The following is a 12379-nucleotide window of genomic DNA, read 5'->3' on the forward strand; positions in this document are numbered from 1 at the left end:
TTCCCCAAAAAAATTATAAAACAGGTTTAAATGAATTCTGAAGAGAAAGTTTTGTGGCGTCTTTTCTTTTGTACGTACGTACGTATGCTTATATGTATCTCGCGTAACTCAAAAACGAGTAGCCTCAGAACGTTGAAATTTTGTATATGGAATTGCTATAACATGTAGATGTGCAACTCCCATTTTGGTTGCAATCGGCCTCACAAAAAGTATATAAATATATGTTTATATAGTCACTCTGTTACTCGTCTCAGTGAGCTCAGTTTCTTTATTTCTATATGTTTGTAAATTATTCATTTTTTGCTTTATAAATGATTGAATTATGTTGTTCTTATCTTCCAGTTAAGGGTTTTATGCCTTTTCTTAACCTGCATGCAATAATTTTGAGATTATCAGCAATTTAAAAGTTTTTTAAGTACGGGTAAGCCTACATTTTGATTAGAAGGGCAGCCATATTTGCTTAAATTTGAAACTTAGTAGACTAGTGGATCTGTTGCCAATTTAGATAAACTAAGTTTTGCAACAACAAAGTAATGGCTTCATTTATTATTACGAATTAAATTATGTTTAATTCATTCAAGAATCATCATTTAAGTTATTTATTAGCTTGTTTTTGCATAGAAACTGTAATTTTAATTGTAAAAATTCTTTTTTTAATTGTTTTAACTGTATTTGGTTCTTTATGTTTTTCTAGATCTTTCAATATTTAATGAAAATATTTTGAATTAATGTATTTTTGCCTTGCCGCAAATTGCGAACTGAATTAATTAGCAGAGCATGCTCATTAGGTAAGCGGCACTGAATCTTCTGTGAAAAACTGTTTCTTCTTTTTTATTTGTTTAATTTCTTTTATACATCGTTTTAAAGTTATTATTGTATTTGAATAAAACATGTGGTAATTCTTCAGATGATATAATTTTTGTGGACTCTGTGTTATAAAATAAATGAGATGTAATGCTGTTAAATGAACCTAGCGCCGAAGTATCGCTACGGTAAATAAATATAGTGAACTTGAAGGAGTGTATTTATTTTATTGTGATTTATGCGCTCTGGACGAAGAATATTTAATTTAAAATTCGATAACTGTTAAATCAATATGTTTAAATGAAATGCAGGAAAAGTGCGTATAATTTAATATTCCGTACAATTTAATATTCCGACGCTCCCCACCACGAGCATATAAATTCTCTCTTTCCAGAGGTCTTCATGTGACTTTTCACATCGCAAAATGTAATAACTATCATTTTGGACGAGTCTATATGTTTTGGCAGAAGTCTTGTTACATCAGCAGATTCAAATATGAAGTCTCAGGAATAATATTTACATACACCTTAATAATATGTAGCTATTTTACCTAAACATTGAAGCTGCAAAATACTGCATTTTATCAAATCAACATTTCAAATATCACATATTTTACCTTCTTCATCGCCATTTAGTCAAATACTTTTACAAACGAACTTATCAACAGACTGCCAGATCTTCAGACGGTCTCTAAAAAAAAAAAAAAAAAAAAAAAAAAAACTAAACTAAACGGCACTATAGCCCTCCGTGAGCCATCGCCTGCAGTGCCCTTATATCTGGTTTCGTGATCGCGGGCTCTAGACTGCATGAGCATCTACTGTGGACAAGTGGTCAGCTTGCAAAGGACCCTCGATGTTTAGTCCCCAAGCGAAGTTGGAGACTCATTTTATCAATCCACTCGAGGGAAGAAAGGTTGAGTCAACCTTGCTCAGGCTGGGGATCAAACCTCGGACCTGTAGTGCTGCTGCGCGATACGGTAGCCATTTTGCCCGGCCTCTCAGACGTTTTTCTAGCATATATATTAGAATTGATGCGTATATGAAGGAAATGCTTTTCTGCGTATTAAGTTCTGTTCATCTGCTAATTTTGCCTAGAGGAGCATCAGTTCATTATACCATCAATAATAGTCCGAGAACCAATCCTTGATTATTTCAGTCCTGTCCTATTCATATGCCTATCGAGGCTGACTAGTTTCTGATATAATTTCACAGCCTTATCCACGACTATGATCGCAAAAACACATGCGCATTTCGGACCGAATTATTCTCAAAAATAGTGTGGGAGGATGAGGGCTTTTCCCCCTCGAGCAATATAAATTCTCTCTTTTCAGAGGTCTGCACATGCCCTTTCACGTCGCAGCAAGTCATAACTTCCCTTTTGGACGATTCTATGTGTTTTGACAGAATGCCAGCCAAGATCGCGTTTCAGACGGTCGAACTATACTTTTTTTTATTTAGCGCCTTTACATAAACGAATTCATACACAAATTCAAAAATTACTTTTACTAATGTCTTCAAAGCAGTTACTAATGTTCTGCAGCTAAAATATATTGCTTTCTTTTCATAACGTGAAGCAAAGGTTTTAATGTTTTATTTTCACGTTGGTGTTAAAATAGCAATATTAATCTGCCTAACATTCAGCTGTTTTATAAAAGTATTCAAAAGGTAGAAAATGAGTACTTGGCAGATAATTTTTCATGACTTTGACGCACACTTTTGAAGATCACGGAGCAAACTTGTTCCAGAAACTGCGACAATAGCTTAATTTATATAATCTATCTACAAAGAGAATGGGAGAGAGAATTCAGTGATGGGTTTTTTAAATCTTCACCAAAAATGTATAAACACTCAAGTAAATGGTTTTATACTCATACATTTATATCAAAATATTTTTCTTCTCATTTAGATTTATTTTCTTTTTGCAGGAAAATTAAAGCCTAGTCATGAAAGCTTACACTGCATTTATTCTCATGACAATTGTCTTGCTGAGCATAGAGTATGTAAAGTCTTCACCTGTTGAAGGTAATTTTAAGTTACTTCGAATCTCCATCACACTATAAACTACTACCAGTCTGTAACGGGATCTTTTTAAGTTAACTTTAGGAAGTCAAAATGTTAACTGAATCCATTATAAAACGTATTATGAGAATGTACACATAATCAGATAAGTATAAATGAGATCAAATTTTCGTCTTATTTGTAGAATTTATCGAGTATGTTTTTCATGCATCTACTAAAAATTGTTAATAAAAATTGGTATTTTATAAAATAATGCATTTATTTAACTGTCCGCGGTATTTATAAATTATCACACATTCACCAATCCTGCATGCTTATTTTTAAAGATTTTAAAAAAATGATAGCTTCATAAATTACATAAATATTACAAAATTTTAGCATTTCTCTTTCATTGTCCTACATTTAGCATATTTTAAAAGCAGTAAAATACTCCAAATGAATATTTTAAACTTCCAAGATAGCTAAACTAAAAATGAAGAAACTGAAATAAAATTTAAACTGTATTAAACTTTTATTAGATAAAAAATTAACGTGTTCTTTAAATCAAATTTACATTTTTCAGACGAAAATGAACTTGATGCTGGAAAGGAAAAAGCACGGTAAGTAATTAGTACCACATTCGAATATTTACATTGTTTAGAATATTGTTAAATTATGCTCATAAACGCACGAAATATATTCTTTACCTTCTGAAGACAGAAGACTTTTTTTAAACTTCTCTTGTACAAAAGTCTATTTTTGTGGGTTACAACTCAGGACACTATTTGCGTTTTTATATCAGTCCTAACCTGTTTACCAATCAAATTATTAGTTACATAATGGAAGCTACTATTACACGATTTCTTTCCTATTTACTAACCTCACAACTTAAAACATAAAATCATATGTGAATACATACCATATAACAGAAAATATATGTTCCGCAGTAGGGAAGTTTTCTGTACTCTGCAAAGAAAATTATAAATGCATGTTTGTTAGCTTTATCTCTTCATTGGCTTACATTATTTAGAATTTCATGTCTTTTTAATGATAGAAGCAGAGTCAGAAACGAACAAAGGTGTTTTCTAAGAAACTCATAGATAGGATTTAAACGTCGTGCACTGAGCGCATACATTTTAAATATACATGAAAAAAACCTCCCACAACTAGAACTGATTACTGGAGCTGTCTTCCATTTTAACCATCGCTGCAATTTCAATTCTTTTGACACCCCTGATTTGAAGCACAAGTTGAACAAGAAGAAACGCAAACTTTCAAATTCATACAAATGAACTGTACGTACCTAATATGTATACTTTTATAATTATTACTATGTAGTTTTTGAAGGAAGGTCTTCTTAAGGGAAATATTTTGACAACACTTGCTGCAGCAAATCTCATTACAAGTATTTTCCCGTGGAGTTACCTGAAGACGGTAACTGTGGAGTTACCTCTCTTCAAAAGCAAGCACCATTTCGCTGAAGCAAATCGTTGGAGTAAAGAGGGAAGAAATTACAGTAAAATTTCTGTAACAAAATCCATTATAAAATGTAAAATGTCTTCTTTCATGCTTTAGTAACGTGTAACAACGTCAAAACATACATTTAGATAGTTATTATTGTTAAAATAAAAAAATACGATTCAGTCAAAGAGTAAAATTTTTGTTTATATTATGTGATAATATCTTTCACTGGAGAATGATTAGACTGTACTATCTACTTTTCTATCTTCTGATGTGACAGCTGAAGAACGTGTAGAAACACACAGGAGAATAGATTAAAAAAAAATCTTCATTAACTCCAAAATTCACAATGCTCTGACGTGAAGTTATCACACTACTCTTGACTTGGGCGATAACTCAAGTAATCAGAATTAATTAAAAAATTTGAAGATATTAACAAGTAGTAGAATTACTCTACGGGGCTCAGATAATCCTGTTACCGCGTCGAAAACTAGTGGCAGCAAAGTAATAACTGTTACGCCACTTTAATCAGCAATAAATGCAGAATTAGTGTGTATTTCATTATGGCAAAGCACACTAGGGCTATCTGCCTAAGGGGAGGGATGCCTTCGTGGAGGACTTTCTAAGGGAAACTGGCTCGTATACACGTTACACATGGGGAAAACCAGCAATGCAGGATTAGAAGCTCACGCTACAGAGATGCAGCGTTTGTCCGCACACTCTCTTTCTAGAACTTCTCTTTCTAGAACTCAGTATTTAAACTTTTTCTTTTCAAGGTAGTATTTGCATTACATCACGCACACTACCAAATTCAAATATTCTGGCGATGACATATAGCGAAATGAAGGCTTATAGAAAAGCTTAAAATTAAACTAACTTGTTAATGAAAATAAATATAAATCCCTACAAGACAAATATATTGTTCATTAAAATTTCCTACATATATGACAAAAAAAATGTCTCGTCCTGTTTCTTTCATTTGTTCAATAAAACTTTACATTGTTTTCTCTTCTCTCTATTATTTCCATTTTATACTAAGAGGGTAAATTTGCTTACTAGAACTTCTAATCTTTGCGTATATACTTTGAAAAATCTAAATTTTGTTTACTTTACTTTCTACATTTTTATTGTCAATTTTATTCTTCATACGTTTGCTTGTATTATACTTCATTGTTCATCTATATTGCAATTCATAGGTTTTGATTAATCCAAAACTATTTATTCAAATTAATTCATATACTATGCCTGCTGACATTGTCCCAAAATTATGATTTTCCGAAATATTAGACGAATTCACATAGGGATGCAACAAATTTGGTATTTAACGTACAAAAGTATGCAGCTAAGTAGATAGTTATTGCAAAAAATTAGCTATAGACAACAACAAATTAGCTAAACCTGTATGCATAAAATACGGAAACTCCCGTCACCGTCCTTTACCCATCCGTCAGTTTCCTCTCCTCTCCGTCCATTAACGCACAAAGAGGTGGAGATTTCAAATGACATTCTATCTACCTCCTAACAAAGAAGCTCCCATTAACCTTTTAGAACAACCTGCCAGCAATAAACTAATACAATGTATTTGGGAAAACTGCACCTGTTACTTCATACCTTAAGGGGAAGGAAGAAACCAACACCGCAATTTAATCCGTTTCGGGGGCTGTGGTCGTTTGAATGAAAAGATGTCTCGGGCGTTTTGGCCTTCAAAGTGTTAAAGTTCAATTTGTGAAATTTCTAAATAGCTAAAATTAATGCTCTGCTGAGCAAATTTTCGTTATTTAAATCGAAATTTAAATATTTAAATTTTTAAATTTCGTTATTTAAATTTTTTATTACGTTACCTAACTTTATTGCTTTATATATATAGAAAATGCTTTATCTGCTGAAGTCTATAAAGTTTGCAAAAGTAGTAATAAAAGTGAGTTTACAAAGTCTGTAATAATTTAAAAATGGAAAGTTATATAATAGCGGAATATTATTTTATGTAACATATTTGTTCTTTAGACTCATTTGTGTGTTTTAACTCCTCAGAGACTGCAATCAAACTGGCCATTGCGTCAAGAATGAAGACTGCTGTGACGGTTACATATGCAAATGCAAAATGTTTGGACAGAACTGTAGATGCGGATATACCATAATGGGCTAAGGCCTTCCATGTAAAATTTTGTGTACTTCTGATACCGAGTGTCGTGAATAAAAGGTGATAAAGCAGATTTCTTCTTTTGTATTGGACAGTTGTGTGATGTTTCTTGTACATTAATGCCTAAAATTCTGTTATTGAACCCATGCCAAAAAAAACATAGATACATAAAAATGAAGGTACATGTTATATAAAACGTTGGTAAAAACCCAAGTACATAATTCTATGATATGTACTTATGTATAAAAGCATAAGTACATATTTCATTAAAACAAATTACTTTTGATTTTCCTGAACCTCACACAATGTACTAACTTTTAGAATGGCTTTGAATTCTTTTAACTTCCTTCTTAACTGAAAACACTGATTGGTAATTTTATACCGTTTCAAGAATAAATCTGAATACAAACCAAGTTTAACACAAATACAGGTGACCGAAAAATACGATATCTTTATTTTAACAGATTGTGATTTCAGAGATGTTTCGAACAACTGATTTAATCAAGGCTGATGATAAAATATTTTAACGAAAATTTTATCATCTAAATATATGTAAACGAAGTATATACTACTCGAAATACTGTAACTTTAAATGCAAGTTGACATGATAATAACAGAATCCTAATGAATAGTGAAATTAAATTATTTATCCTAATGTATTTACGTTCTCAACTAATTTAATCAATGTTGATGGTAAAATACTTTATTTTTTTTTCATTTAAATATATGTAAACAAAGTATATACTACGCGAAATACTGTAACTTTAAATGCAAGTTAACATAATGTTGCGTGCGTACGGGTTCGTTATGAAATGAATGCACAAGTCCGATAAAAAATGAACAACAATTTATTATTATCACAACAAAAATGCTTAAATGTTCTCAAATTATCATGCAGTATTACAATATCTCACAGTAGTTATCCTTTAACTACTCAAGTGTCCAACAGAACGTAATTCAAAACAGCTAAAGAAAGCTAATCCGCGAATTCTCTACAATTAACAAGAGCAGTTTTCTAAACAACAACAAACTAAGCAACTAACTACGAACTGAGATGTTTTCCTTCTTTTATAAGATTTTAAAAATCACACGCTAGAATTTTCTATTACTTTGTCGAAATCAAAAAGAGATATTTATTTATTTAATGCACGCGCTCTTGTATTTTCAATTTTCCGGCTTAGCTTTCTTTTAACATTCGTCACGCGCTGCACTGCGCGAGAAATAAAACCATTTAATTTATAATTGAACTAATATTAACTTTTTAAATACCAAATTCGTAACACTGCTCCCTTCCAATGGACTGCACGTCCCGGGCAGTACAATCCCTGGACAGGAAGCCAAACTTACAACTGAGGTATAAATGCAACTGAGACATAAATATTACATTACAATATCAAACAACATGAACAATAAATGTAATATATAACTTAAACAAATCAAATACTAAATGCATATCAAATACTAAATACAAATCAAATCAAATACACATTTAAAAACAAAAAGGACCATGGTCTTATACTATTTACAATTATTTACATTACGCGCTATGGCCATAGTAATGAGCTAACCTGTCGTAATGAATGACTTTAGAGTTCGAAGACTTACGAATCCGAACCACGACGTCATTCAGCCTATTTAGGACTGTGTATGGGCCATCCCAAGGTGACTGTAATTTCGGACAAAGTCCTTTCCGTCTAGTCGGATTCCACAACCACACCTTGTCTCCTTCATGGAATTGATGTTCAGTAGCTCTTGTGTCGTATCGGGTCTTCATGTTCTCTGTCGCCAAGTTGACTCGCTCTCGTGCAAAGTTGTGCATCACTTCAAACCGGGCCTGGAGATCTTGAACATATTCATCAGACGATGAAGGAGCATCCGAATGGCGGCCAAACAATAGATCACAAGGCCGACGAAGGTCACGACCGAAGAGCATCTGTGATGGAGAATAGCCGGTAGTCTCGTGGACAGCACTGCGGTAAGCCAGTATAAAGAGTAGTAATTTCTTGTCCCAGTCCTGTTGGTTTCTGGAAACCACTAATGAGAGGTTATTAAGGATGGTTCGATTTAACCTCTCTACCATGCCGTCGTAGGTGACCTTCACTACCACATCTCCAACACCTTAGAGCCACTTTCTTCTCGCTCCTATTCCGTACCAAAGCGTCGACTTGTCTGTCTAAATCATCTAAGCGAGCCATCAGTTCATCCACTGGCTCATTTACTCGCACAGCTTTAACTGGGTAGCGATCTCTACTAGTTGCTTGCTGGGCTGCCTCGAACTTCATGGCGTACAACAGAGCGCTTTTTGTGTCCTTTACATCTGCCATTCGAAGAGCTTTCTGTATTTCAGGATCCGGATGCCATCGATGAAATATTCCAGCGACAGGATTTCCCTCGTTTCTCTCGGGCACTCCGTAAAGGCGAGGTAGGACAGCCTTTCAACATCCGTGGCGAGTTTCTGGAGTGATTCGGTGGGCATCTGTTGGGGGGATTTTAATTGAAGCCTGCTGCAGTCTTTAAAACATTTCTCGCCGAAGCGCAGCTCCAAAGCGCCGGATAGAGCTTCGAAATCTAGCCTTTGATTTTCGAGAAGCGTCTGCAGGATATCCGCTGTTTCTGCTCTCAGAGAAGCGGCGAGATGACAGGCCTTAGCTAGCGAATCCCATCTATTCGCATCCGCCACGATAGAAAACTGGGTCTTATACACTTGCCAGGATGTCTTCCCATCATATGTGGATAGCTTCAGAGATGGACGAGCAGGCATCGGTAAGAATTTAAAATCATCACTCTTGCTCCCAGCCGTCGCTACGAATTTCTTTAAAGTTTCCAGTTATTTGGCAACCGCAGAAACCCGGTCATTAATTTGTTGTTCAATTTGTTTTTGAACGGAACAAACCCTTTCTTCTATTTCTTCTTTAACAGAAGAAACATTTTCCTCAATTTGTCCCACTTTATTTTCAACCACATCTATTCTGCCTTCCATAGCATCCAATTTGACTTCGATTATGCAGGCAATTTCTCTTTTCATTTCGTATTGACTTTCTTCAATCTTGACTTGTACAGCTTTTATTTCTTCTTTAACAGATTCCTTAACAACTTTTATTTCGTTTTTAAAAGTTAATTGACCAGCTTGAATGGCGTTCATCTCTTCTTTTTCTTCCTTAACGGATTCTAGGCCCAATTTCATTTCTTTCTTAATGGATTCTTGGCCCAATTTCATTTCTTCCTTAACGGAGTTGACGGGCCCTTCCATCTTTTCTTGGAAAGCAGTAAACGCAGTCATCATTTGCCTGAATTGTTCGTCCATCGCTCTTGTCATTGGCATTCAATACCCCCCTCCTGACACCAAAAATTGTTGCGTGCGTACGGGTTCTTTAGGAAATGAGTGCACACGTCCGATGAAAAATGAACAAAAATTTATTTTTGTCACAACAAAAATGCTTAAATTTTCCCAAATTATCATGCAGTATCACAATATCTCACAGTAGTTATCTTTTAACAACTCAAATGTCCAATAGAACGTAATTCAAAACAGCTAAAGAAATCTAATCCGCGAATTCGCTACAATCAACAAGAGCAGTTTTCTAAACAACAACAAACTAAGCAACTAACTACGAACTGAGATGTTTTCCTTCTTTTATAAGATTTTAAAAATCACGCGCTAGAATTTTCTATTACTTTGTCGAAATCAAAAAGAGATATTTATGTATTTAATGCACGCGCTCTTGTATTTTCAATTTTCCGGCTTAGCTTTCTTTTAACATTCGTCACGCGCTGCACTGCGCGAGAAATAAAACCATTTAATTTATAATTGAACTAATATTAACTTTTTAAATACCAAATTCGTAACACTGCCCCCTTCCAATGGACTGCACGTCCCGGGCAGTACAATCCCTGGACAGGAAGCCAAACTTACAACTAAGGCATAAATGCAACTGAGACATAAATATTACATTACAATATCAAACAACATGAACAATAAATGTAATATATAACTTAAACAAATCAAATACTAAATGCATATCAAATACTAAATACAAATCAAATCAAATACACATTTAAAAACAAAAAAGGACCATGGTCTTATACCATTTACGATTATTTACATTACGCGCTATGGCCATAGTAATGAGCTAACCTGTCGTAATGAACGACTTTAGAGTTCGAAGACTTACGAATCCGAACCACGACGTCATTCAGCCTGTTTAGGACTGTGTATGGGCCATCCCAAGGTGACTGTAATTTCGGACAAAGTCCTTTCCGTCTAGTCGGATTCCACAACCACACCTTGTCTCCTTCGTGGAATTGATGTTCAGTAGCTCTTGTGTCGTATCGGGTCTTCATGTTCTCTGTCGCCAAGTTGACTCGCTCTCGTGCAAAGTTGTGCATCACTTCAAACCGGGCCTGGAGATCTTGAATATATTCATCAGACGATGAAGGAGCATCCGAATGGCGGCCAAACAATAGATCACAAGGCAGACGAAGGTCAGGACCGAAGAGCATCTGTGATGGAGAATAGCAGGTAGTCTCGTGGACAGCACTGCGGTAAGCCAGTCTAAAGAGCAGTAATTTCTTGTCCCAGTCCTGTTGGTTTCTGGAAACCACTAATGAGAGGTTATTAAGGATGGTTCGATTTAACCTCTCTACCATGCCGTCGTAGGTGATCTTCACTACCACATCTCCAACACCTTAGAGCCACTTTCTTCTCGCTCCTATTCCGTACCAAAGCGTCGACTTGTCTGTCTAAATCATCTAAGCGAGCCATCAGTTCATCCACTGGCTCATTTACTCGCACAGCTTTAACTGGGTAGCGATCTCTACTAGTTGCTTCCTGGGCTGCCTCGAACTTCATGGCGTACAACAGAGCGCTTTTTATGTCCTTTACATCTGCCATTCGAAGAGCTTTCTGTATTTCAGGATCCGGATGCTATCGATGAAATATTGCAGCGACAGGATTTCCCTCGTTTCTCTCGGGCACTCCGTAAAGGCGAGGTAGGACAGCCTTTCAACATCCGTGGCGAGTTTCTGGAGTGATTCGGTGGGCTTCTGTTGGCGGGATTTTAATTGAAGCCTGCTGTAGTCTTTTAAACATTTCTCGCCGAAGCGCAGCTCCAAAGCGCCGGATAGAGCTTCGAAATCTAGCCTTTGATTTTCGAGAAGCGTCTGCAGGATATCCGCTGCTTCTGCTCTCAGAGAAGCGGCGAGATGACAGGCCTTAGCTAGGGAATCCCATCTATTCGCATCCGCCACGATAGAAAACTGGGCCTTATACACTTGCCAGGATGTCTTCCCATCATATGTGGATAGCTTCAGAGATGGACGAGCAGGCATCGGTAAGAATTTAAAATCATCACTCTTGCTCCCAGCCGTCGCTACGAATTTCTTTAAAGTTTCCAGTTATTTGGCAACCGCAGAAACCCGGTCATCAATTTGTTGTTCAATTTGTTTTTGAACGGAACAAACCCTTTCTTCTATTTCTTCTTTAACAGAAGAAACATTTTCCTCAATTTGTCCCACTTTATTTTCAACCACATCTATTCTGCCTTCCATAGCATCCAATTTGATTTCTATTATGCAGGCAATTTCTCTTTTCATTTCGTATTGACTTTCTTCAATCTTGACTTGTACAGCTTTTATTTCTTCTTTAACAGATTCCTTAACAACTTTTATTTCGTTTTTAAAAGTTAATTGACCAGCTTGAATGGCGTTCATCTCTTCTTTTTCTTCCTTAACGGATTCTAGGCCCAATTTCATTTCTTCCTTAATGGATTCTTGGCCCAATTTCATTTCTTCCTTAACGGAGTTGACGGGCCCTTCCATCTTTTCTTGGAAAGCAGTAAATGCAGTCATCATTTGCCTGAATTGTTCCTCCATCGCTCTTGTAATTGGCATTCAATACCCCCCTCCTGACACCAAAAATTGTTGCGTGCGTACGGGTTCTTTAGGAAATGAGTGCACACGTCCGATTAAAAATGAACAA

General features: G+C 35.5%; 1 long non-coding RNA gene across 2 annotated transcripts in view; it reads left to right on the top strand.

Moving 5' to 3' along the window:
* Window positions 1-6475, top strand: part of LOC146997406 (uncharacterized) — a 35455-nt gene extending 28980 nt beyond the window's left edge. For both annotated transcript variants that reach the window (XR_015041034.1, XR_015041033.1), the window contains exons 2-4: window positions 2729-2825; window positions 3385-3421; window positions 6294-6475. This is a non-coding gene — a long non-coding RNA (uncharacterized LOC146997406). The remainder of the gene's footprint in view (window positions 1-2728; window positions 2826-3384; window positions 3422-6293) is intronic.
* Window positions 6476-12379: the final 5904 nt, after the last annotated feature.

The sequence above is a fragment of the Stegodyphus dumicola genome, chromosome 5 (genome assembly GCF_044657685.1).
Source record: "Stegodyphus dumicola isolate Sdum_Otavi_A_Nest chromosome 5, ASM4465768v1".
Taxonomy (NCBI): Eukaryota; Metazoa; Arthropoda; class Arachnida; order Araneae; family Eresidae; genus Stegodyphus; species Stegodyphus dumicola.